Source organism: Ixodes scapularis, unplaced genomic scaffold, assembly GCF_016920785.2.
Source record: "Ixodes scapularis isolate PalLabHiFi unplaced genomic scaffold, ASM1692078v2 PGA_scaffold9__187_contigs__length_104089568, whole genome shotgun sequence".
Classification (NCBI taxonomy): domain Eukaryota; kingdom Metazoa; phylum Arthropoda; class Arachnida; order Ixodida; family Ixodidae; genus Ixodes; species Ixodes scapularis.
The window spans coordinates 94,551,629-94,574,819 of NW_024609884.1; the positions used below are offsets into that span (position 1 = coordinate 94,551,629).

Sequence of the window (23,191 nt, forward strand, 5' to 3'; positions counted from 1 at the left end):
GACTCGCTCGCAGGGGCACCGCCGTGTTTCTCTAGAGCACTATATAGCTCCTACGGAGCAGAGTAGCGCAATCCTTTGAACCCCGTGTTTTGCCGACAACATGGCCGACAGAGCGGCTCGGCGCGAGTCACGTGGTACTCAGGGTTCCAGGAGGCGGCCCGCCCTATGGGAGAATACATGGAGATCGACATAACACGGCTGATTAAAAAACTAACGACGAGTTCACATTTTCCAAAACTAGCCTGTCGTGAAGTTAGTAAAGCGCTAAACACTTTATCAAAGTTTTAATAATATCGGATGCGTGTGCAAATTTTGAGAAGGCAATTTCCAAGGCAATGGCGTTTGAAGCAGACGATGTTTGCTCGCAGCGGAGATGGGCTTTTCGGGTTGGCCGGAGCGGGTCACGTGAATGGTGTGACGTCGCCGTGTCGTCTGCTGCATGATGCCGCTCAGGCAATTTTTTAAAAAAAGTTACATCCTTGTACGGCATAAAACTTATCGCACATTATTCTAAAATGTTTCATTATTATGTCAAAAATGATTTCCATTCCGCACATCCCCACGAAACTGAAGAAACAACGATTTTCTCACGTTTTCCATGCATTTCTCACCGCAGTTGGAACCTCCGGGCGTTCGCCGCTAGTCGCCGAGAGGCGGCGTTCTAGATTGCGCTACTCTACTCTATGGCTGTGTTCCAAAATTTACTCGATCCGACTCCGGAGTAAAAGTTTCGTACCGTGGCGTTCCAAAACTCACTCGAGCTTACTCGATGACGTCAGAACTCGCGTTCCAGAAGCGGGTTGTTTACTCCGGAGTAATTACTCGCGCTACCCTCCTCGATCGGGGGGTAAAGTCGGATCAAATCGAGTAAATACGTCACGTGATCTGTTCGTCGTCTGCTTTCTGCGCCGACAGCCGTCAAAGCTCGCTTGCTCCGTTGGTTTTGGTGGCGGACGTTCGAAATGACAAAGAATTAGGTGCAGCATGTGTGGTTATTGCGATTTGCTATTGTCAACGCAGGAATTGACTGCATTACATCCAGACCGTCCACCTTCCCGGGAACGTGTACTTGTTATTATCTGAGTGCGAGCGTAAACAGGAGCTTCTCCGCATCCTCGTCCTCGGCGTTGGGGGAATGCCGTATTCTCACGTTCAAGGCCGAAAATGTTTGAACTCGGTATATGATAATGTAGTATTTTTGTTTCCTCCAGAGTGTGTGTAATGAGAGGATAACGTTTGTAAAGCAGTGAAGGCTTTGAAAATTTCACTGTAATCACATTCGCGTCAAAGCGAACGTGAGTTTCATATGATTCTGGAGAAAGCACCCTCGCGCTGTACCGCTACACCGTGTGGAATATATTTCCGCAAAACATAATCGGTGCAAATTACAATGCGTGGAATATATGCGTTTAGGGCACCGTGACTAGAATTGCAGCGATCGCGCTGATTAATAAAAACACATTTTTTTATGTCTAGCTGTAAGGAGTAAGTAATGTTGATCTCAATATGCAGCTCAAAACGAAGGTGAGTAAAAGGGGCTGGTGGATTCACCTCAAAATACACCGCGTTGTCATTAACATTACCGTTCTTCGGGTGCTTTCTCCATGATCAAAAGGATCGTCTGCTATTTTCTGCCATCGCTGCTGTGTTTTCGTTTTGCCGTCGCCCAAGACGAAGCCAATCCGCGTAGAATCCAGGTGATTATCCTGGCCGTTTCAAAATCGAGTCGCGGATCGTTTACTCGCGATGTCACGTGGTATTACCCGCTGACGTAGGAGGCAGGTTACTCGGGTAAGATTTGGAACATAGCCTATGTTTCTCCACCGTCCTTACCCTGCCGGTCACGTGACCTAAAATTCCCCCTCATGGGAAATTCGGTTAACTTTTTACCGCGGTGAAAGCAAAGTTAACCGGCTTCGAGCAAACAGGCCCTGGTGCGGGAGTGAAATTTGAGCGACCAGCAGGACATGTTCGTGTGCGCCCGCAAGCAGTCTAATCATTGACAGGATGTTGGTGTGTTACTCTATTTCGCCCTGGAGTTTTTTCAACGCTGCTAATGCAGAATGTGAGCTCGGCATTGGCATTGTTTGCAGATATCGCTATGGTGCTCACTCTGGTGCGAGCAGTTTCTCGTTTGATGAATGTTCGAAAGTAATGATAGCTATCGAACCTTTGCGCTTATATTCGAGACTACTGTCCTGTGTCTGATGGGTTGCTAACTTTAAGAACGATAAATAGAAAGTAAGCTATGTCGCTATCTACCTCCTCTATTCATGCCCCATATGCTATTTTCAGGCCCTCTTTGAACCCAGTGCATTCGAGGAGAGGAGCGCTGACGTGTGGCGAAAGCTCAAGCCGACTGCAGCCCAAACTTTGTTTTCCTTTTGTCGTAAGTATGCGTACTGCCATAAGTATTGCCGGCTCTGGCAGTGCAAGTTCTAGACACAGGGTTTCTTTAAATGTTTAGAAAAAAGAAATTTGCCATGTTTCTGGGTTGGGGGAGGAATCTTTTGGGGGTGAGGAATCTCGGGATAGGGTGACCACCCTATCGCAACTCGCGGGACTGTCCCGCATCCCGCAAGAAATACCGAAATATGTCCCGCATTTCATATTGTCGTAGCATTTACTACGCAAATTATGGCGCTTCCGAAAAACAGGCCACGGGTTAGCGCGGAGGTCGCTGAGAAATGTGTGAATCTCAATGGTATGCCACTTTCTATACAAGCACTACGGGAAGCGTCCATTGTTCATGTAGGAGAGAGATGTGCCTCTCCCCTTGATAGCAAAATATTGCGAGTGAGAATTGATCGCCAAAAGTTGAAAAATAAACTATTGTAATTTGAAAATCATATTGTGTCATGCGAAAGGGTTGTTGTGGAAAGCTTTCTTTAGTGAAGACGGCCGAAAAAGATTTACTGTTTCTTATTTCTCTTCCACGCATTAGGGTATGCTGCAGTCTATTTTTATGTTCTCAACTAGGTCACCCATAATAAAATATTTACCATTACAATTACACAAAAGAGATATCACTTGGAGTGAAAATTATTTTTGCTTAATTGCCGCCACCATACAATTTTTGCGTGTATAATTAGCTTTCAGACAGCATAGGATATCGGGGTGTGCGTGATGGTGAATCTTTTAATACCTTTTTCTTGAGTCGTGAAAATACCATCCTCCTCCTACTCCCCCTCCCCCCGGTCAGGGTGTCCCGCATTTCGCCTGCAGGGAGGTGGTCACCATATCTCGGGATATCATTAGATATAAACCGCATGTAAGTGATTTGGCGGGCGACGAGACAAGCAACGTCGACCCGCTTCGCTGTCACTCGGTCAGTCGCACGACAAGGCGAACCGCACGAAAGTTACGGGAACAAGCGACCAAGGCGATGAGTGACGTTTTCGAGAAATCCAAAACCCAAGCGATGTCACGAGCGACATGATAGGTGAAGAACATAAAAAGGACGTGCCTATTTTACCGGCAGCAGGCTGGTGCGGAAAATTGCCGGCAGTTCCTCTCCATTGGCAGGCTGTAACCATGCGACTACACTGCCAGCATATATTTCTGAATGATATCGTGCCGGCAGCCGGCAACATATCTACGCGCCTATTTTGCCGGCAGCAGGCAGAGAAGTGGGGGCGGAAAGTTGCCAGCAGTTCCCCCCCCCCCCCCCCCCCCAATTGGCTGGGTGTAACCATGTAACTATACTGCCGGCATATTTTTGTGGATGATATCGTGCCAGCAGCTGGCAGAACGGACCAAGCAGAAAGAATGCCAGCAACCGGCAGAGTGGACCTGGAAATATGAATGCCGGCAGCCAGCCCACAACCCATAAAAACAATTTGAAGGCAGTATGCATTCTTCAGTGGGCGAGTTTGGTAAAAATGCAAAATTTCTAAGTGCATTTTAGTTGCCTAAGTTAATTTTCAATGTCTCTAGAAAAGAACTAGACAGGCACAGAGGTCAGTAACTAAAATGCGTCAAATGATGCATCTTATTGACCCAGTTGTCAAATTAAAATTCGAAGCACCAACTCAACAGTAAAATCTGACATAGAAACTTTTGTTTTATGGTGCATGCCAGAAATCAAAACACTGACGTCTGACATTTTTAAAACTCGTATTTATTTGAACTCGCTCGCACTCCAAACAACCCACGTAGTACGAGAATGTTCCGAGAACATTCCGAGATTTTCAAAAGAACATAGGCAACATTCTCGGAATGTTGCAAAGAATGTGGCGCAGGCACTTATCACTACGTTTGGGGAATGTTTTCGAAGGGGAATGGTTAGAATGTTCTGAGAACGACATAGAATACTACCGGGACATTCAATCAACATTCAACTGAAGTTCGGCACTGGTGCCGAACTTCAGTTTAGGAGCAATGCGCGTCGGTGAAACATCATACTAATCATCTGTATCTCTGCAGGTGAGATGCACGTACCTTTATATAAACCTAGAATGTGTCTTTGCACTGCTGCCGAACACAGCACCGATTGCCGGTTTTGTCTGTTTTGAGTGTGTGAAGTACGATGACGTCGGGTGTCACTGACAAGACTAAAGAAGTCAAAGATATTGGGAAAACTCTTGACGAGCTGAGACGTGAGATAAGAGCGGACTTTAGAGCTCTAAAAGAGGGTGTCAAATACTATAATGACACCTGCGACGGAGTGGCCAAGATTAAAAACGAGATAAAGGAACTTCGGAAAGAGATAAAAAAAAAAAAAAAAGACGAATTGACTGTTGAAAGTCGTAAGCTAAATGCTAAAATCAAAGAACTAGAACAGTATCAGCAGTCCAACAACCTCAAGATAAAGGGCGTACCAGAGGAAGGTGACGCATACGACGAATCAATCTCGGACTGAAATCGATGTGTGCCATCGTGTACCCACATTCAGAACATCAGAAAAAATCATAACCCTCCGCTTCGTGAGAAGGTCCAAACGTGATGCGGTCTTGCAGATAAGCAAAAAACAAAGACTGGCAACAAAAGACCTTGACTATGGCGGGTGCCCCAGCCCCATATATGTGGAGGAGCATTTAACTGGTGCAAATCAGAAAAGCTACTGGGAGCTGCGATCGCCCAAAAGAAACTTGTTGGGTGGAAATTTCTGTTGTCGTCTGGGGGAAAAGTCTTCCAAAAGGACAAACATGCAAACACTGTCCGAATTGCTAGCGTGTGTGATGTGGAAAAGATTGATAATGAACCTATAAGTTAGTCCCTTGGAGTGCACACGATACTATAATAATGAAAACTGTCCATCCTGATTGTTATTAATATGACTACCATGCATTCAATAAAAAGTACAGAGAAGGTAAATGCCATATTTCAGCAATACATTTAAATGTAAGAAGCATAAAGAATAAACTTGATAACCTCGAAGTATTTTTGCATTCGTTGAATGGGGGAAACCTGACTGACAAAAAAGGCTATGCCGCTAATCATCCAGGGTTTTAAGTGTAAAATCCTGAGCAGAGATAAGAGGCTGCGGTATCGCTATCTATATTAAAGGTAAACTACAGCATGAGGTTGTAGATGACCTATCTAAAATGGATGCAAACATTGAAAGCTTGTGTGTTAAGGTATCCAGTACTGTTGTTCTTGCTTTCTACAGGCCACCTTTGGGTAATATATATGAATTCATGACCTTTCTTGAGAATGCACTGTCTTTCCTTGGATCGCTATCTGTGCCATTCTTTATTCTCGGCGACATAAATATAGATAATTTCTGATGACCCTCACTCTCAAAATTTTTGCGATATTGTCAACCAGTATGCCTGCAGCAATTTGATAACATCGCCCACTAGAATAACTGCCGACACTGCCACGTGCCTTGACGTATGCATAATGAATACTGACACTGGTCATATTACAGCGGGTGCCATCATGTGTGATATGAGTGATCATCTTCCAATCTTCTGCCTAGAGTCCTCCTCTGCTATAGAAAATAACAAAGACAGAGACGTTTTGGCATTGCACTATTAATGAAGAAATGCTAAGAACTTTCAGCTGCCTTATGGAAGAAGAAACGTGGGGTGACGTTTGCGTTGAGTGCAACCTTAGAAATGCCTATAAAATATTCCTGATGAAAGTCGGACAGTACTATAATGCAGCTTTTCCTCTTCAGGAATGTAGAGTGAAATGTAAAAAAATGTGAAAGCTTTGGTTGACTAGAGACCTGTATGAAAAAATAAGGCAGGAAAATGCAAAGTATCGGGCTTTTATTCGGCATCATGATCCACGATTGCTTATCGAGTTTAAGAAATGCAGAAACAAACTGAATGCCGACCTAAAAAAAGTGAAATGCGAATACTATCAAAAAGAACTTGCACATATAAACATTGGCCATAGAAAAGTGTGGGACACGGTAAACAAACTCACAAACAGAGAGCAGGCATGGTGTAATATGAAGGAAATACTAATAAACAATAATTGTATCACTTGGAAGAACTTGGCAATGAAATGAATAGACATTTTATTAGCATGGGTGCATACACTGGGAGGGCTTCCAACATGGATGACTGTATTGACGCAGGAAACCAAATTGGGTCCATTATGTTTACTGCAACGACACCATTTGAAATTGATAAAATAATCAGAAGCCTAAGAAAATGACGTCGCCGCCGGAATAGATTAAATAAAAACCCTGCCTATTAAGTACACTGTGACCATTATTAGTCCAGTTCTATCGAATATAGCAAATAAGATGCTTCAGTCTGGTGATTTCCCTGTCGAGCTAAAAATAGCCAGGGTTACTCCAGTGTATAAAGGAGGTGGCGAGACAAACAATAACTACAGACCTATTTTAGTTCTTTCAGTTTTTTTTTTTTAATATTTCAGCGTGTGATTGCTGATAGATTAACACATTTTTTTGAGAAGCATAATATAATAACGCAGTCCCAATACGGCTTTCAAAAGCAAAAAACGGCTGAGCTCGCGCTTAACATAAAGGATACAATAGTTGAAAATATTGAAAAGAAATTATTTACTCTTGGTTTCTTCTTAGATTTAAGTAAAGCTATTGATACTGTGCGGCACAATATTTTACTTAGAAAGCTTGGGATTTATGGTGTGTGCGGAGTAGCTCTAAAATTAATTGAAACATATCTTGCAGATATTTACCAATATCTAATAATAAACGGCGAATCGTCAAATAGGCTTAAAATACAGCATGATGTTCCTCAGGGGTCAATTTCAGGCCCGATTCTTTTTCTTATACATGTTGATAATATAACGACTATATCCGGTTCTAATAATGTATGCAGACAGTACCAACATATTCTTTTCTGGAATGACAAAAAAATACCTACAAAATGCTGCAAATGTGTACCTACTGAAGCTATCTATTTGGTTACAAACAAATTGTTTAAAAGGAAATACAAGGAAAACTAAGTATATAATTTTGAAGCCAGTAAATAAACTCGACTGCTGCCCCATAAGCTTAAAATTTAAAGACACTGTGCGAGGGAACAAATATTTCTCGGTGTATGGTTTACTGAGGACCTTTCATGGTACACTCACGTAAATAAACTCAATGGTGAATTATCTCGTGTTACGGGAAGTATGTATAGAATACGAAACTTGCTGCCCACCTGGCTGAAACAGACATTGTACTATACTTTGTTCTACTCCAGAATCAGTTACGGCATCTAGTTTGAAGGACAACAATTAATTCAAACTATGTCAAACTTATCCCCTTGCAGAAGATTCTTTGAATTCGCAAAAATTGTAAAGGAGATATCAGAAACGTAAGAACCCAACCACTATTCGTGAAATATAATATGCTTAGGGCAGACCAAGTATACTATTTTAAGTTCTTAAAATGGATTTACAAGCACAGAATATACTCCACACCCAAAGCAAGTTTCGGTCCGTACCAACTACGAGACCCAAAGCAAAGGATGCCTTCGGTAAGAACCAATTATGGCCGCCAAACTTTGTCATTTCAGATAACCAAGATGCTAAACAAAACAGATATGACTATAGATTACAGTAAAACATTTTATGCTTTCAAGAAATAGTGCCGAAGCTTTCTAGTGGCCAGTGGTATCAGCTACTCGGTTTTGTAATATATGCTAAATTGTTCTTCTTATTATGTAATTATACTTAAAGGAGCTGTGCAACAGTTTCAGTGCTTTGCTTAAATAATTTGTGAGTTGGTGTCTCAACCTTTCTGAAGTAAAGAACAAAAACCGCTTTTGCCTGCATGTCCTAGTTTTTATTTTAAAAATGGACAAAGATTGAGGTTTTCGGCACCTCTCAACTCCTTCACCATCTTCCGAGTCATGTGCGCTGTGACGGCAATGGGGGTCGCGCGGGGTTCCGGTAAGCTCTCTCTCTAGAGCCATCAGTGAGCAGCGAGAACTCATCCGCTCGCGACTGCGTGACCACGTGCTGGCGGGCGCAACCTGGTGAAAGGAGCGAAGTCTCATCCGGGTCCAGCCATCCCCATCCGGCGCTGTCCCCCTCCGGCTTTTGGCGGCTGTTCGCGGTCAGATAGAGCTGACGGTTTTGTGGACCTGGGATAGATGGCACCACTAAAACTCTGTATAATAAAAGTTTTGTTGATAATACCAGGTTTTTGACGCATTTATATATATGTTGGAACGACAAGTTTTGTAGAAAAGTTAACTTTTATCAAGCAGGGTATTCGCACAACTTGCTATCTTTCTAGAAGACCCCCCATTGACGTCATGCCGCGCGTTTCTCATGGCCGCCGCTCGCGGCTGCAGGTCGGGGAGATTCTCATTTTTGCCTCGCGATTACGCGGCGGAATCACAAGATTTCGAAGGAAGGAGGTGTTTTTTTGGTCTTTTGTGACAAGATGAACAATGTCCAAAGTAGAAGATGCCAATTCTTTCAATGTTAAAATTGTTGCACAGCTCCTTTAACTACGAATTTGGCTCTTGACATATATTCAATCATACTTCATTGTTGAAATAAATGGCGGCCATCAGTCCTATTTTATGCTATGTCCTTCTTCTCTATCTCTCTTTACTTTTATTTTTTTTTTCATATAAGCCTTTTTTTTCTTAATTTTTTATGTCCATATTAGCGATACGACGCTTGTGTGTCGTACATTACTTATACGCTACAAATCATGCATGTTGTGTAACATGTGATTTTGCTAGTTGTTTTATTGTTCCCTTTTATTTCATTTTACATTTCACACTCTTGAATGTTTAACTAGCTGTTTTATGTGCCTTCTTTTTTATTTTCATTTTTTACTGACTGCCATGTTTTGCTAAATGTATTGATTGCACTGTTGAACTGTTGGGGGGCAGAAACTCTGTCAGGCTTCACGCCTTTATCTCTGCCCCCTGGGCGAAAAAACCCAACAAACAAATGAAAAAAAAAAAAATCCTAACAAGGTTTTAATAACTTTCTCAGAACATCCAAAGAACTTCTGCAACTTTCTTGAAATGTTGCAAATTTATGCAAGGACATCCTTTCAATCTCCTCGTAACATGGCGTGGGTACATCGCTACATTCAAGGAACATTCTCTGAGGACTATTTACAAAGATTCCACAATTACGGCTTGCTTAGGCTACAGCCCCAATGAGCCGCACTACATATATGGATGTGATAAAGCTCCTCACAGGGCAATATTTTTTAATCGAAACAGATTTTTAGAAAGTGTAAGCACAAACTAGCCGCTTTCCCAGCGCACCAGCCTGTGCACATACTAATGACAGTTTACTCCTACCTGTCACCTGTCAACTTCTTTCACTCAAAATATGCTGTATACATCACCGATTATTCACTCCGAGCTTAAGAACAAATGCAATGGCATCCCACATTAAACTGGAAAATACCTTTTTCAAAGTTTTAAACCCCAGATACTAAAAATCCGGTCCTTTCAAAACTGCCCCTCTACATACACAGCGAGTGCCGAGTTCATTATCAAGTTTTGAAAACCATTGCTTTTCTCCTACACCTTATATTTAATTCCTCGGTAGACTCGTATAAGATAAAACTGATCCCTTGCTGCTAAGTTTCCAGAAACTCCACTTAATTTGCGTATTTTTGTGCACGAAGTGGCATATTGCCACGCGTGTCGGCGAGCGAGTGCGTGCATGGCCGAGTGGTTACCGCGCTTGACTCTCATGCGGAAGCCTAGGGTTTGATTCCTGGGAGCGGCGCATCTTTCTTTTATTCTTTCAATTTAGATTTCTGGTAAATTCGAGAACCCTGTTGCTTGTTCGAGGTCTGAATGTTCCTCACGCCGAACCTTCTACGCCGATTGTTCCAGAAGCCCACGCGTGTACACAAGGGGCTCCGCGTGGCGAGCTGCAGTCAGTCTCGCCCCAGCGTTCGATCCTGCTGTTACCCTGACTTCGACGCCCGCGATGCTGTGCTGTCATTTTCTGTTTCCTTTTTGTTTTAAGCACAAGTTCTCCCCGTTAAACGTTTCAGTTTTCTCAGTTATTTTTTGTTTGTCACCTCGTCATTTGTGACATAATAGTCTATGGTGTTTCGAACCATTGGTTGTATGAAAGCTCCGTAAAGTTGGCGTCACCTGCGAACATTCTAGGAATGTTTGCAAGCGAACGTTCCAAGAATGTTGTGCATATGAATGTTCGAAAGGGAATGTTCTGGGAATATTGTGCACACGAATGTTCGCCAACGAACGTTCCTAGAATGTTGAGCAGCTTACCTAGTAGGGAATGTTCGCGTACGAACGTTCCTAGAACGTTTCAAATGGTGTTTTAACGTTCCATCAACATTCAGAACATCCAGGGAATGTTTGCACAACATTGAATGCTACTTGTGTTAACATTAGGGTTGTGCGAATATTCAAAATTTCGAATAGTAGTTCCGAATAATGCACTATTCAATAGTCACTTCGAGAAGAACTGCACTATTTGCGTGTTTCGAAGTGTTGATTGCGGCGGGTTAGCCCCGCTGAGTGCGCTTCTTACCAAGCACCGGTGCGCTGCGGAGAAGCAATATCTGCGGAAGCGAGCTCTGTGGGGTGTTGCTTATCTGCATTACCTGGTGCTCGGTAAGAAGCGCACCCAACAGGGTAGCCCGCCGCGATAAACACTTGGAAAAGTAGGAATATCGTAATTGCGTGCTTGGAGGAAAAGCATACATTCAAAGCGGGATGGTGCACCCGTGCCGACTGTATTTGAAAATAAATGGAAACTTTGTGAATCTGTATATCTACATTGTAGTAAAAATTTCAAAATTAAACTGTTAAACAAGAGTACACTATGTTAGGCAGAGAGGCCCTTACAAGCTGCGTTCATCATGCGCGATTCATTCTTTTTTAACTCGAGACTAAATCATGAATATTTTATAGAGCAAGATTTGTAAATTCACTCAATTGGGTATCCTATCTTCATAGGATTCATTTTATGTCAAATCCGTCGTTTACTTGCCATCCCAAGACACCAGACCTTCTGAGGTCACAGTTCATAAATATAGATAAATTAAACTTAGCTTATAAATGAACAAGTGGAACAACCTTCATACGTTTAGCTGTGTTTTCATCTAAGCATTATGCAGTGGTAGTGAAAGCAACTATAAAAGCGAAAAAAACAACAACACAAGGACGAGGAAGTAGACAGACAAGAGCGCTCTGTCTACTTCCTCGTCTTTGTGTTTTTTTGGCACTTTTTAGATGATAATGGACCAACTGGCCCAAATCGCCATCTTAGGGTAGTGAAAGGTGTGGAAAAACTATTCAATATTCGAATAAAAAAATATTCGGCCAAAACCACTACAGTGTAGACCGCATATAACGTATGTCGCGGGAGTCGCGAAAATCCGCACTATAAGCGGTACCGCGCTATAACCAAAACATAAATTTTTCAGGCCAAAATACATGCCATGAGACAACTTAGCTTTGTAAAACAATTTATTTTATGTTAGATGAAAAATAAAGCTTAGTTTGAGGAAAGTCTTTACTTCACCAGACTAGTACATTTCTCTCTCAAGTGTGTCACACATTTTGAAAGAAATGAGCGACTTTTGCCTGGCGCAGCCTTTTAACGGCGTCGCGGGTTGCGGACGGACGTTGCGAGCGTTCAGGATTGCTAACCCTAATCACTTCTCCAGCGATGAAAACGCGTGAAAATTTGCATCCTTTATACGGTACGCGCCAGTAATACCTTCAACTTGAGCACAGGCATGAAATGCTCCAAATAAGAAATCCGGGCGATGTTCAAAAACACAAATGCTGAGAAAGCACCACTGTAGTCGAAGTAAACAAACACGACGGCGCGGGCATTTCTGCCGTCTTGAGAGTGCCGCCGACATCGCCGCACGAATAGGTGGATCTTTCCTTTTAGTACGTGCTGGATTATCATAGCGACACACAACGAAAATTCACAGTCAAGGATAGCGCTTTTACGGGGAATGATGAGCGTCCACCACGCCGCCTACGTCGACGATCACAACCGACACCATGTTTGCGGATAGAAGCAGCCGGCCCGCGACCGGCATGCAACGTGCGCAAACACTTCTCCTCGACCTGCGATTGGTGTGTCGTTGCGGTTGTTTCCAATGCAGCGGAGGGACACACAGCACGCACGTGAATGACACGTGCGTGCGTCCCTCCGTCGCTATGGCAACTGAAGCCTCTCTCTTCGCTTCTCCCCGCTTCTTCGAGCAACCTGCTTGCCCCGCGAGTGCCGCTTGCGGCTCGCGCCGTTATCTAGTGTCGCACAGGGAAGCGTGCACGCTGCGCGGGCAGCGCGGGTCAGTCGGCGCGGTCGGCGGGCTGCTCCAGAAACCGCACTATAACCGGTATTTCCCTTCGCGCGCCTGCATTTTAAGCGGTATGCAGTTACATGGAGTTCTATATGAGGCGAACCGGTGGTTTAAAAAAGCCGCGTTATACCCGGTCCTGCACTATAAGCGGTTACGTTGTAAGTGGTCTATACTGTATTCGCTTTGAACTCAAAATCCACTATTTGTACAAGACTATTTAACATAGAGGACACAAATAAGAAACATTGAGTTACAACTGGAGCATTGCCAAACTTTCATTTTCGGCCGCTTCGTGAGAAGCACACAAGGCAAGTGGTACCACGACAAGCACCAATCGCACATGACAGAGTCGTGTATGTCAAGGTCATTCTTATACACATCACATTGCCACTGCTGTAGCCTTCGTTTCGTTTTGAGTACGCTAGTAACTGCTAACCAGGCATCTTCTGAAAAAAAAAAAAAAAAAAACTTCGAACAGGGTACATATTTACTTGATAGGATGGAGGCTTTTGTTCATAATGTCGTAGTGCACATGTTCGGGCCTTTGCTCAACGTCGTCGTCTTCAAGCTGCTTGCCTTCGCAGTACTTTGGCCCACTGGCCACGTCAAAGTTACTTTTCTCTTTTCCCGCATGGAGAGGGACTTGAAAGGGACTCGCTCCCTGGTGGCATTCTTTCTCTTTCTAGAAGTCCTACCACAGTCAACATGTTGCCCTTCGGCCGCCTACACTTCCGCATTGGTGGTGCCACTTAGATTTTACTTAAGGCACATACAGATGAGTTTCCAGTGACTTCATCATCAGGTAGCAACAGGTTCATTAGGTGCTTGCATATTTTAATCTTCCATACTGGCATCAGCTTCATGCTTGGTGTCCTTCCATACTGGCACCAGCTTTGTGGTTGGCTTCCAGATTGTCTTCAGAGAACTGAGGGTGATTAAAGCCTTTTGTGGCAGGCCTCACTGTCCTCCATTGACACATTGTCCAGCATACCTACGAGTGCATGGTCCTCTCCAGCACGGTTGGTGTCCGCAACTTCTGGGAACTTGCATTCTCTTGCTAAGTGGACTTTGTGACCATTTGTCCAATGGCAAAGAAGATCTTGTTGGAGATCAGTCCTAGAGAATTTTAACATGGAACCCTCTGACACAATGCTTATGAGTTTCTCTGTAATTACAGATGCCTTCCTGAACTTTTGGTGGCTCGAGAGAATTCTGACATCCTATCGCTTGTCTACATGCACCACCTCTCTTTCGCCATACTCGTCGTGAAGGAGCGTCATTACGCTTTGAGCATACAGTTTCGCAGACCACTTATCACTGCAGAGGCTCTGGTCATAACTTGCTTAAAATAAAGTGGTACCTTGTTGTGAAGATGTGGCAGCACAGAAGAAGCATTGCACACCTGAATCCCCAGGAGCATTCGCTGACAGGTGCAGAGTTCAACTTGCCTTTTGTGACCACTTGTGCCACCTCACCATCATCACACTTCACAGTGATTCCAGTAGAAACATGAAGTTGACGCTCAACATGCCTGAAAGCATAGGGTGTTAGAAGCCCACACTAAAGTACGTGAGCTTCATCACTGCTGGAAGTCACATGCCTTTTCTGAAGCATGGTCGCCGCCTTGTGCATGACTTCTTTTCTTGATGAGTGCACAAACGAAAAAAATGTGTGCACAAAGTTTTCAAGGGAGTTGTAGCAATCGATAGTGCCTTTTATCTTTGCATTGATGCTCTGGGCACAGTTGTTAGTGTCATTCATGAAGTTTCCACAAGACAACTTAAGACCCATTATCCACTCTTCGTGTGAATGTTATGCCAGTTGGAGTCAAAGTACTTCATAATAGCAGGTGATGATGAGGACTTGAGTATGATACAAGCTATCATACCCCTCTTCACTCTGTGCGTACACCATACGCTGTAGTATGTCTATGGCAGTCTTCTGGATGGGTCTTGATATCCCAAGTTTTTGGGTGCTGATCTCACTATGAAACGTTTGAAGGGTGTCAAATGCACATATGTGCAGAGCAGATTGAGGAAGGAGCTGTGTCACAATCTCGCATTCCTTCAGGTCCTTGTCAGCCATGGTGACTCTAATGGGTGCCTAGCTCCTGTTCAGTTCCTTGAATGTCTCAAAAAACCACCGAAGAGTTTCGCCGTCTTCTGTTGCAAAAAGGCCAACGGCCACGATCTCACTCTGGCCATGTCCATCTTCAATGATGGCAAGGAAGCATGCCATTCTTGTCTCCAGCAGCTTGTATGTGGCATCAATAAAAATGATCTCAGGATAGGCTTCAAAGGACCTCTTTATGGTGTCATCTTAGAAATATATTGCCCTGAGTCCAGGAGGCGAACAGAAGCATTGTACTCATTCCGAAGCATTGTGACAGTTGCTTCCAGATCATTCCGAGAGTCTTTGCTCTTGTCCTTTGCTGCTAGAATGGTGAGGTCCTTCAGAGTAACTACTATGTTACCCTCCTTCTCAAGCTGCTCTCTAACAAGCTTCTTGTTTGCTTTGAGTTGGGGCATCGACTTTGCCTTGTCTTCCGGGTCAGGAGCTTACCGTTGTTGGGGCAAGTGTCTGAAGAGGGATTCTGGCAAGTCATTATTATGATCAAGAGAGAGACTCCAGGGGACTTCCAGGTGCGTGCCATCCTTGCTGGCAAGTAGATGTTGAACGGACAGTCTTTCTTGAATGTCCTGCTTGAAAAGTATATATCAACAATACAATACAAGAGAATCCAACAAGTTGTCTGCACAAGCAAATATCAGATCACTCGTATCACATTTATAGTGCGTGATTGTCGTGTCGCCCCTCACCCTTTCCACCTTGTGCAATTGACCTTTTGCTTCAGAGTAACAAATGACAAGCTGTTTAGATGACAGTGTATTATGCTCGGTATCTAGCGAAGTTCTAAAGCTGCGTGTAAGAACTCCTACACATGGGAAAGTCCTCTAAAGCTTCCTGTTTTGCTTGAGGGTCAAATATTGGCTCACTCGTAAACAAATTGAATATCGTCGCCGCGCAGTAATTGAACCGTACCCATTCGTATAAACTCTGGTCCCAAGCGCGGAAATGGAAAAACGCTTTATACTCCCTGCAACTTTTCGGGCCCCCGAGCCAGCGGATGCAATTCATTTACGAAGTGTGCATATTGAAGTGCTTACATATTTTTTTTTTTTTTTGTGAGGAGTGCTTTCTACCTTGGAGGAGCGCAAAAACTCTTTGCGTAGGCATGCAATTTCTGAAAAATGACGTACGCTAAAATAGCGCACACAAAACGCAAAACGTGGTTAGCATTCGGCGCATACGCATTGGCTACGACGCTATTCTTTGCGTATGCAAAGCTTTAGCGTGCGCTATTCTAAAACTCCCCAATGAGAAGTTTAAAGCCAAGACGAGCAGAGTTAAAACAAATGGCGGCTCCCATGGTTGGGGTCGCTTTGGCGGCGTCATGAGCGGGACGTCGGTGGCGTCCTCGCGGCTGTAATCGGGCGGGTGCCGGCACATCCCAGGGCCGTACATAGCCCCCAGTGGGCCTTCTCAAAGCCCACCAGCTCCAGATCCTTCCCCTTTTTGTTGGCTTATAGGAAAAATTTTTTTGAGTCCTTTGGATCTTGTCTTTTGTTTGCCGTTCTTGGGGTAGAAAGGGGGGTTCCTGGCCCCCCCCCCCCCCCCCCCCCCCCTAGTCGTTTATGACTGGACCTTTTTTGGTTCTTTTACAGTCAACTTTCCAGTTCGTGCAGTTTCGACTGCTCTCAGTAGCATCGTATTCGGTTGGGGCCGACACCTCCCAGCCCTGCGTCTTGCTCCCGGATGGGATACTCCTGGTCCCACCCCGCCACTAGGACAGTCCCCTTTGTAGCTTTTGCTGTTTCTTAGGGGTCCTCAAGATCCTTTGTCAAGTTTGTTGTTGATGTTTTGGGATTAAGGGGGAACCTGGCCCCCTCTCCCCTAACAGTCGTTCTTGACCAAACTTCTGTTATTCTTTTTTTTTTCCCCTTCCCTTTTTTTCTTTTAAGTTTGGTTCCATTATCTTGGATAATGTCTTTCTACGTTTTTTATCTTTTTTTTCCCTTATTTTCTTGCCCTTTTTTCTTTCCCTTTTTCCTCGTTTATATTCAGGAACTTTGTTTTGAAAAGGAACAATTAGCTTCTCTTTTTTTTTTTACACTTGCTCAATTAAAGGAGTTAAAAGCTCCACCATCTCTGTAAGGAGTTTCATAAATGTTTCATCTTTACTATATTTTCTTCTGTTTTTTACATTGAAATCCGTATTTCTATATGTGTTTAATTTAGTATGTATGTATGTTTGTTGTAAGCGGACATTCTGAATAGTAGTGTTTAAATTCTATTGCTGATTTTCCACATGGACATGTGGAATCGTTTGTTTTGCCAAATTTAAAGAAAGAGTATGGAAGCGTCCATGGTTCGTAAACATTTGTGTTTGAAAGTAATTAGTTGGGAAGTACTCTGGAATCAAATCAACTGAGGGAATCCATTCATATAGGAAAGTATCTTTTACCATCTCTTTCCACAGTTTATTCCAATCTTTGTATTGTTTGTCCATTAAAATCTGTTTTATATACCTTTTCGAGAGTAAACAAGTCGTTTGTTTTCCGTTTTTCCGAGCATCATTTGCCAACTTGTCTGCTATGTCGTTTCCATAGTTGTTCGTATATGGCTTTTAATATGAAAGAGGAAGACCTCTTGCCTCACTTTTACCTCATTTAGTATTTCTTTTATATTATTTATTTGAACATTATTATTTATTGGATTCAATGTTGATTGTAAAGATGATTTACTATCTGATATTATTCCGATTTTATATCGTTCCTTTAGAGAGCTTACATACAAAAGAGCATGTTTTATAGATAATACTTCTGTGTCATATATCGTTGCGTTTTCTGATAGTTTAAATTTTTCAAAATGTAATATTTGTGAATTTGGTTTCATTGCTATGTAGGCCGCTCCTACTGTTTTATTACTTAACGATCCATCTGTATATATTTCTATATCTAAGTTGAAGTTAATTTTTTTATCTTGAACTTCTGCAAATGGGTATCCTATTTGTTTGGATGGGTGAATTGTTTTCATGTCAGTTGGATATTCTAATTCCTTTATTGTTTATTTTATTTATTTATTTATTTATTTGATACATGCCCACAAACAGCCCGACGCCTTCAGCGTGGTGCACAAAAGGAAACAAAGCAAAGAAGGTATGTGAAAATAGGTAAAAAAAAGCAAAGAAGAAAAAAAAAAAAAGAAATTAACAAATATTATAAATGACTGTATAATACATGACTCTACAACACAAAGAAGTACACTCAGGCTTTGGACAAATTTTTCACAGCTTGGGCAAAATTATCATAACCATCAAAGATGCTCAGACCAGGTGCCTCAAGTGAGTTGTATACAAGTTGTGCTCTCTGGACAGGACTTTTGTCTAATCGTACATTTGTACGATTAGACAAATAACTTTCAAAAAGCATCAAGTATGACTTACATATTCCATAGGGATCCATTTATGCAATAGCAACGAATGAGACACCATGTCAAACGCCTTTGACAAATCAAAGTAGACTGAATCAATTTGGCGTCTTGAATGTAGCACGGGGATTACTTTGCCGAGAAAAGCACACAAGTTTGTCGCAGTTGAACGATGGGGAATAAAGCCATGTTGTTGAGTACGCAGTCTCTGGGAGAGGTAAGAGTATAGGCGGTTGTACAAAATAATCCCTAGTACCTTAGACAAGGAGGGAATCAATGACACAGGGCAATAGTTGACCACAAGGGAGGGGTCGCCCGACTTAAATATGGGTGCAATAATCGAGCGCTTCCATAGGGTTGGGAAGATTCCAGATTCTATACAAAGATTGAAAATGTGTCTCTGTATAGGTGACAGCACTGGTCCGCAGCCCTTTACGATGAAGCTAGGGATGTCATCGATCTCTGTCTCTGTAACCAGTGTTGCCGATAGGAAGTCTGGCTGTGACGCCTTTACTGCGTAATTAGTGTTGCCAGTATTAGCAGCTGGGGAACTAGAGCTGAAGTGGTCTGCCAACAGGTTGGCAATTTCTGTTGGGTCAGTACATGCCTTGCCTGCCGTGTGGATGGTTGAAATGTTTGCCGTGCGCGAGCCGTAACTGTGCATGAACTTCAAGAACTGTTTTGGGTCACGCCTCAAAGAAATTTTTACCCTGTCAATATGAGCTTGCCTGTCTCGTTTCAACAGTTGTTTAGCTTGTCTTCTGAAATCACTGAACATTTTGTATGTCGATGGGCAGCCCGAAGCCTTGTAAAGGCGATGCAGGTGTGTCTTGTATTCGAGACATCGTCACAGCTCTTTAGAAAACCAGTTGGGATAGACAGATGGACGGGAAGTGTGTTTCGGGATAAACTTAGCCATTGCGTCCTGCAGTGCATTAGTCAGTTTGGCCGTGGCCGATTCTGCAGAGTGGTCATTAAGCACACCCGTCCAGTCATAGTCCCTCAGACACCCGTAAAGGCCAAGGTAGTCCCCACGTTCAAATGAGAATCTAGTTTGTGCAGGAGGCATTTGCCTCACGGCTTTCATTGAAAACGTGATCTCTAGAGGAGGATGATAGCTGTCTACCCTTGCTAGTGGAGCAGGTGCGCTCTGGACATGGACATCAGTAGAGGATGTTAGGACGAGGTCAAGAAACTTTCCCTGTTTGTTTGGGCAAGTGTTCTTTTGATAAAGTCCATGAAACATGATGAGGTCCAGCACGCAAGATGCCTTTGGGCGTGAGACAGCAGCAACATCGTGAACACTTGCGGCTGCCCAGTCAATGCCAGGCAGGTTAAAATCTCCATAAATGTGAACACTATGTTTTGAAAAGTCTACAAGTTGCTCAATGCTCTGAAAATGGTCTATGAATTTAGTGGAATCATAAAGAGGTGGAAAATAATAATTGCCCAGTAAATAGCTGGCGCCATTTCTGGCCGATACCTCAATCCAAACACTTTCCTCATAGAGCTCAAGATCAGCTCTGCGGCACACATTCAGCGATTAACCAGGATCAGCACACCACCTCCTCTTTTTTGGTTAGTTAACGCATAGTTGCGGTCACGGCGGAAGACTGTGTATCCAGGAGTGAAATATTGAGCAGATGCGCAGGAATCATCCAGCCACGTTTCCGTGAGACATAGAATAGGATAGTTGGCAGTGGCCACATTAGAGTAAAAGTCATCAGCCGTCGTTCTTAGGCCACGGACATTTTGATAATAGAGGGTGCAATCCTCCATGCTCATTCGGGAGTGTCTTTCCGAAGCACATTTTGCCGTGTGTGCAGCGCTCCGAAGAATGGTCGATAGAGGCAGCCTTCGGGCCATACCTCTGGCGTGTTAATGCGACCGAAATGTTGCTCCTCGATCGCGATGTGAAACGATGCGTAGCTGGGATGCCGAGATGTCAGCTGAGTGCACGTCACGTCCACGCCGTTCAAGAGGTCGTGTAACGACGACCTCAAGTCCGATGGCGCGGTGTCGGGAGCCAGCTGCGTGTCACGAAGAGCGCACGTTGACGCGTGGTTCGCACCACCGACGCGAGAGTTGACTGCGAATGTAATGCATTTTTTTATTAATTTCCTGATCGCTTTTTATTTGGAAGAGAGTGAACATAGCTGTTTTTTTTTTTCTAATACTAAGTGTACTGGATTGAAATTGGCTAATTTGTTTAGGTTGATGTTACTGACTATGAAATGCCTTTTTGTTATCTTTAGCATTAGAATTCTCTGAATTGCTTTGAGTTTTCTTTTTTGATGTGAGTTAAACTCTTTCTTGTAGTATACTGGTCCTCCGTAAGTTATTATTTTCTCTATGGATCTTAAGTAAAGCTTGCGAAAATTCTGAGGGTTATATCCCCAATTCAGGCCTGAAAAGTTTGCTAGGGCAAGTATCACTTGCGTTACCTTTTTTGTTATGTATGTAAGGTGCGGTAGAAAGGAGAGACTGCTGTTGAAAATTACTCCAAGTATTTTCAATTCTTTGACATTTTTAATAGTTTTCTCTTCTAATTTTACTGTTGGTGGTTGTATTCGTAGCCGGTGAGGAAAGAAAGCACAGCCGTCCATGTTAGCTGAGTAACTCCCTCTTGTTCTTCCCCTAAGCCCCAGGGCTTACACCACATCTCTCCCTCTTTATTTTTCCATCTTTTCATTTGTATCTATAGGTTCAGTCTCTGAACGGGTCTCACTACCCGTCCGCTTCGTGTGACTGGAAGTTGGCAAGTCGATGGCACCGGGCACGACGATTCTTGACTGCGGACGGTCTCGTCAGCTGCTTGGGCGTTCCCTGCGGGTATTGCCGTCGTTTCTTGATTGCTGATGTTCTTGTCAGCTGCTTGGGCGTTCCCTACGGGCATTTCTATTGGGATCAAGTAGAATCTGTTTCGTCGCTCTTCCCCTCTTGGTGTCTTTACTATGTAGGACCGGGGTGGTCCTGCAGTTGTCTTCATGAGTCGATTGGTCTTCTGGTCAGTGATCCACACTTTTTCCCCTTCCTCAATTGACTTCAAGGGGCGTGCACCGTGTCTTTTGTCCAAGTTGGTTTTCTGTGCGAGTTCTTTTCCTCCCATTCTTGGAGCTCTGAGTGATCGGGAGTTTTTGGCTCCAGAAGGTGGTTTGCTATTGGAAGGGACGTGCGAATGCGACGGCCCATCAGAAGTTCTGCAGGGCTGAAGCCATTCCCCAGTGGCGTTGCTCGGTATGCCTGCAGTGCCCGATAGGCATCATCAGTTTTTTTCCAACTGGCCTTAATTATTTTCACGCCAGCTTCCACAAACCCATTGCTCTGCGCAAACTTGGGGCTGGATGTAATATGACGAAACTTCCAGTCTCGCACAAACTGTGTAAACTTGGAGTTCACCAGTCGTTGAAACTGAGGTCCGTTGTCACTGTACACTATCTCTGGTGTGCCATGTCTGGCGAAGATGGACTTCAGGTGATTAATTACTGAGCTCGCTGACAAACTGCTCAAAGGAGCCACCTCTGGGTACCTTGAGTAGTAGTCCGTTACAAGTAGCTGTATCCATCGAGGCCAGTCTTCCGTTTTTGTCAAGTCGAAAGGTTCCGGCGGTTGACAAGTGAACACGGAGGAGCTATCTTGGGCGAAGCGGTTGCCGCTGGTTCCCTGTGTATTTGCACTTTCTTGACTAATAGGCTTGGACTTCGGTGGACTTCGGTCGGTGCCTATGCCCTCTGGAGATGCTTGGAGGGTAAGTTCATGAATGAATATTGTTAAATTCGCTGCCACCATGTAGTATTCGTAGCCGGTGAGGAAAGAAAGCACAGCCGTCCATGTTAGCTGAGTAACTCCTTCTTCCCTTAAGCCCCAGGGCTTATACCACAGTGGTCTCTTTTGGTAGTCTGGTCCAATAGTAAGAACTGAGATTTTTGAGGATTAAAGTTGATTTTATTGTCTTTACTCCATATATTAATTTTCTCCATAATTTGTTTTGTTAATATTCTATCTCTCTTCTTGTCTTGCCTGTCACTAGGATTATTAGGTCGTCTGCAAATGCTTGGATGTGTGTCTTTTCCAGAAATGTTTCATTGAATAGAGTTGACATTATTACATTCCACATCAGTGGACTTAAAAGAGAGCCCTGAGGGCTTCCAGTGACATTATCTTTGTAATGTGTTTTGTGTTTAAATTATATTCTAATGATCTATTGGTCAAAACTTCTTTTAGAAGAAAGCATAGACTTTTTGGCAGTTTAATCTTTTTGAAGTATGAAAAAAGAACTGGTCTCCATATTGAATTGAAAGCATTTGAGATATCTAGTGAAATGAGAATACATTTTCTCTCTTTTTTTTTGTTGATATGTTTCTATATTTTCTTTCAGGTGATATAGCGCTGTCGTTGCGGATTTACCATGGGTAAATCGATATTGTAGTTGGTGTAATAACTGATTGTGATTTAGAAAATGATAGATTCTATTATTAAGAAGTTTTTCTAAAATGTTTCCAAATATAGATGAAATACATATAGGTCTATAATTTCTTGGTTCATTGTTATCTTGTTCTTTCTTTGGTAACAAGATTACTCATGATTTTTTTCCAAATGTCTGGATAGAATTTATGTTCCAGACAAGCATTAAACATTTTTAAGATTATTATGGGGTGACTCTTAAAGATTGATTTTACCATTGATGTTTCAAGCTGGTCTGGTCCCGGAGCTGTTCGTGAAGCCAGCTGGTTTACCCCTGTCTACCTCTGTGTAAGTGAAAGCTAAATCATCATTTCCCGTTTGGTTTTCTTCTCTTTCTTATGATGGTTTTTTGGTGTTCTGTGTATTCCTCTGGTTGATCCTCTGGAAAATGATACTGTAAAATGAGGTTTATTGATTCTTCTAGTGATTTTGATTCATGTCCACCTGGGCCCTTGATGGGTGGGATCACCACTGTATGTTTAATTTTGTTTACCGCTATTTTGTATGGTAGGCTTATATTAC

The 23,191-nt window shown here is 43.2% G+C and overlaps 1 pseudogene; it reads right to left on the bottom strand.

Moving 5' to 3' along the window:
* Positions 1 to 12,928: 12,928 nt before the first annotated feature.
* On the bottom strand, positions 12,929 to 14,506 carry LOC121047994 (annotated as a pseudogene).
* Between the last annotated feature and the right edge of the window lie 8,685 nt (positions 14,507 to 23,191).